This window comes from Grampus griseus (genome assembly GCF_964374135.1).
Source record: "Grampus griseus genome assembly, chromosome: 13".
NCBI lineage: Eukaryota > Metazoa > Chordata > Mammalia > Artiodactyla > Delphinidae > Grampus > Grampus griseus.
Window position 1 is genome coordinate 86255861 of NC_139007.1, and position 5216 is coordinate 86261076.

Genomic DNA, 5216 nt, shown 5'->3' on the forward strand with positions numbered 1-5216 from the left:
CTCAGTTCTTTCACCAGCAGTAAGTGGCACCCCACTGTCCCCCACATCGCCAAAACCACTGGGTTTCTAGGTGTTGCCATAGATTAGACCCTCAGTTATAGCAACATTGAATTATATTCATGCGGCTACCCTAGCAGCGCAGTGGTTAAGAATCCGCCTACCAATGCAGGGGACATGGGTTCGAGCCCTGGTCCGGGAAGATCCCACACGCTGCAGAGCAACTAAGCCCGGGAACCACAACTACTGAGCCCACACGCCATAACTACTGAGCCCACATGCCTAGAGCCCATGCTCCGCAATAAGAGAAGCCACCGCAATGAGAAGCCTGCACACCACAAGGAAGAGTAGCCCCCGCTCACCACAACCAGAGAAAGCCCGCACGCAGCAACGAAGACCCAACTCAGCCAAAAATAAATAAATAAATAATAAATTTGTTAAAAAAAAAAATGATATTCATGGATTTAAATAGAGCTGCCTACCCGGGAGGGAGACACCTAGCGCCCTGGATGGGGCCACTCAAATATTTCTTGCTGTGGCTGTTTCTAGTCTGCTCTAAAACAGAAAAACAATTCAGGTGACATTCAAGTCTCTGATGAATGGGGTACCATACACCTGAATAGGGGGAACATGTTGGTGATTGGGTGAATGTTCTATTTTCAGCCGCTAAGTGGCCACTGATGAACATGGTCATCTTTGGTCCATTGCTGACTGTCTCTCCCCAATTCTGGGTAAGCATTTACTAAGTACCTACCACGTCCAAGCAGCTGTCAGGACACCGCGGCAGCAGGAAGAGCTCACATCTCGTGGTGGGGCCCGAAGGTACCCCAGTAACCAAGAGGGCAGCACAGGTGGGGACCGGGTCACTCCAGCTGTGCAAGCTGGGTCAATGTCTTTGCTGGTGAAAATTGGCCTGTGTTACTCTGTGGGCTGTTCAACATCAAAAAGGAATAGGAAAAGTTATTGCATAATTCTCCTCCAGAAAAAAAGGGCCCGTGAATGTGTGACAGCTGCACAGGTTGAAACGTTCAAAGCAAACCCGTGCAGAGTCACTGCAGGATTTTACAGGTCCTCACCCTGTACATCTCCAGCTTCCTAATAACCTCACCTCATCTGAGCCTGGGATGCTAAACCTGTCCTTTCTGCCTATAGCCAATGCAAGACTCACTATAGTCACTCAGAAAAATGGAATTCCCATCCCAAAAATTATGTAAACTTGCAGCATTTCTCACTGTCTGTCAAAGGTTTTGCTCAGGACAAGCAAATCCTAGTCACTGCCCTCCTCCCGTCTATGGGAAACTGAGACCATCCCATAAATGATGCAATAGATTTATCTTCTTACAGAAGCACAAATACTGATTTAATTTGGGATTGTGTCCTGCTCATTTCATTTCCTGAGCCAGATCTTGTGAGGAAAAGCAGCTTTCTTATCTTCCCCTAAGGGTTTTTCAGCCCTCTGCAGTGATGAATAGAGCCAATAGAGCTGAATTTTGAAAAAAAAACACTTACAGTACAATTTCAGTTGCCTTAGGCCCTGGATTAAATTCTTTTATTCCTGATTGAAAGTTTACAAAACACCACAGAAAGATAAGACAGACAATTAGACAGTTTGTGAGCCCTCCTCCTCTGGCCACGATGTAAGCTAACATGCTTCACAGACGTCTCTGCCACATGCATCTCTTCCTTCATTAGTTCATTCATTTATTCACACAATGACTAGACAACATTTTGAGCTAATGCCCCTCCAGACTCTTTGGTGACTCCACGGGCACAGAAATAACTCCCTGCCTTTAAAGGCTGAGATGACCTTTGAGGCCCCACACCACTGCTGCCTGCTCACAGCCCAGTGGGCCAGTCGCAGCGGCCTCCCTGCTTTTCTCAAACACACCAGGTATGTGCTGCCCCCGGGCCTTTGCACTTGCTGTTTCCATCACCTGGAAGATCCTTCCTCCATGGTTGGCTGCCTCACTTCCTTCAGGTTCTTGTGCAAAATTATATTCAGTGAGGCCTTCCCTGATGACCCTGGCTCCTTCCCTGGGTTTCAGGCTCTGAACACCGACTTCTACCTCCCCTGTCGCCTACGGCCTGGTGCTTACTGGATTTGATCCAAGTTATCAGACATGTCATCACTACCTGCTACTATGCTCTAGGCCACACAGAAATGTTGATTAAAAGTCATAAGCATTTACTGGGCCATGAACATGTTACGAACTGCTAAGCCTGCTCTTCTATTTATCCCACGTGGTCCACAAAACAGCTCTGAAATCACACGACCGTCGACATTTTAACCTGTGTTGCGTTTCACTCCTCAGATCACCCCCCCTTACTGTTACACCATCCTGCTGAAGTCCCAGTCTACCCTCAAGAAGTGCTCAGACTGTATAATAATAATTTTTAAAAAGACTTTATTTTTAAAAAGAGTAGCCTATTAAAAAGCGCACCCAGATCTTCCCTGGTGGCACAGTGGTGGAGAGTCCGCCTGCCGATGCAGGGGACGCGGGTTCGTGCCTCGGTCCGGGAAGAGCCCACATGCCGCGGAGCGGCTGGGCCCGTGAGCCATGGCCGCTGGGCCTGCGCGTCCGGAGCCTGTGCTCCGCAGGGGGAGAGGCCACAGCGGTGACAGGCCCGCGTACCGCAAAAAAAAAAAAAAAAAAAAAAAAGAATCATTGAGTTTCAGGTGTATTTCTTTCATACACCATAGAGTTAGGTTTTGCTTTTGAGCCAATTTGAAAAATCTCTTCTTTTTAAACCCACAAGTGAAGTCCACTCACATGTATTTACGTGGCTATGTTTGGTCTCAGTTCTGTCAGTTATATCACGTTGCAATTACCGTGTGCATTATGTTTCATTTACTGTTTCCCTGTGTGGTGTGCCCTTTGTTCATTTATTCTGGTGCTTAGGAAGGTTTGTGTTTTCACTCTAGTGATAATCTTTATATTAAGGCTCTTTACAGTGTAATTGTGTTACCGAGTCCAAGCTCGCTCTGCCCGCCCGCTGCACAACAGGCCAACGAATCGGAGATGAGGTGTTGAAGCAAGGACCTTATTCGGGAGGCCTGCAGACCAAGAAGATGGCAGAATAAGTCTCAAAATAACCATCTTATCGGGGTTTGGATGCGTTTCTTTGATAGCACAGAGAAGGGGAGGAAATGGGGAAGTAAAGTATAAAGGCGGTAAGTTTTGCAAATATCCCGTGGAATGGCCAGCCCTGGGGAGAGAATGTGTTAATTTCTTCTTTATTGCAGCCATCCCCAGGTGGACAGGGCCCGGATGTTTCCCTGAACAAAGGCACTTTGATTTAACCTTCAGGCAGAGGGTCAGGGTTCCCTGAGGCAGGCCATTATGTGTAGATAGTATCCTTTTAGTGAACAAAAGCAGCTGAAAGCAAAGGTTCAAGTAAAAGAAACAGATCAAACATGTAGTCAGATTTGGTCCTTCCCTGTTACAGTTGGCGTCCTCGAATAAGAAAATTAAAACATTACAGAACTAACATTTAAAACTATAACCCTTGAAAACATTCCAGAGATAAAAGACATGAACCTACATATTTGAAAGGACTCACTGGGTACCAGGAGAGATTGAACCAGAATGATCGCTGAGACACATCCCAGCCAACCGGCCCCATGGAACCCACCTTCACAGCCCTTCTCAACCATCCCGCCCCCCTTCACCTTCTGCCCCCGGGGTTGGGCTGTTTGCTGCCTCCTTTGCCTCCAGAAGTTCATGCATATAGAGCTCACCTGAGGGCCCACCTGGCTGTAACTAAGCTACTCCCATCTTGAACGTACACATTGTGAGAACAGACACATCTCAGGTGCTGCTGTCTCATCTTAGTCCTCATGCATTATGACAAAGGCAAAAGTGACAAAGAATAACCTTAAACTTGTCTGAGAAACCCCTTCAGCCCTGGCCAAGTCAAGCCACTCAATTGCAGGGGTTTCACCTGTGTTGATTCTTCAAAGATTTCCTTCTTCATTTTCTTATGAGGCTAATAGGTCAGTGGAGAAACTAGACAAGGCACTGAGCAAGGTCTGCTCGAAAGGGTACAAAGGTGCACAGCCCGATGGGTCCTGCTTGTTTGCAGGTGTTGTGGGTGAATGTGTCCCCAAAAGATATGTCTGCATTCGAATCCCCTGTGAATGTGAACTTATTTGAAAATAGGGTCTCTGCAGATATAGTCAAGTTAGAATGAGTTTGTTAGGGTGGACCTTAGTCCATACGACTGTGTCCTTCTAAGAGAAAGAGGAGGGAGATTTGGATGCAGAGACACACACACACACAGAGTAGCCATGTGAAAACACAGATGGATTGGAACAATGTGTCTATAAACCGAGGGTTGCCAGAAGCCACAAGAGACGGAGAAGGATCCTCCCCTGGGGCCTTCAGTGCGAGGCTGACACTTGGTCCCAGATGTCTGGCTTCCAGAAATGTGAGAGAAGCCATTTCTGTTGTTTCAAGATGCCCCGTTTGTGGCAATTTGCTATGGCAGCCCTAGGAAGACACAAAAAGCCTTGGAGACTCACCGGAATGGAAATAAAATTAGGATTTCCTCTGATGAGAAATTCACTGTTTAAAAAAAAACTTTATGCTATTAGAATCAATCCCACTTGCTTGTTAGCTAATAATAATTATACAACATGAAGAAGCAGGCTTTATTCCTAAGTGTCACCTTTCATAGTGATTCAATTTAATAGGTTAATTTTTTAAAAAATTATTGTTTATTTATTTTTGGCTGCATTGGGTCTTCGTTGCTGCGCACGAGCTTTCTCTAGTTGCAGCGAGCAGCGGCTACTCTTTGTTGCGGTGCGCGGGCTTCTCATGGTGGTGGCTTCTCTTGTTGCGGAGCAACAGGCTCAGCGGCCGTGGCTCACGGGCCCAGCCGCTCGGCGGCATGTGGGATCCTCCCGGACCGGGACACGAACCCGTGTCCCCTGCATCAGCAGGCGGGCTCTCTCTCAACCACTGCGCTACCAGGGAAGCCCCCAAGGTTATTTTTTAAAGATAGGATTATTTTGAAAATATGGTTGTTCTTAGGATTAAATAACATTTTTAAGTGCTTAACATAACGCCTGGCACGTAGTAAGTTCTAATTTGTTAAGTAAAAGAAACAGGGCAATGTCAACCTGATTAAGACAGTGTTGGGCATCACAGTTTAGCCCACACAGCTAAAAGCATTTTAAAAAAGGACAGAGACTGGGGAGAAATAATGTTAAAAGGTAG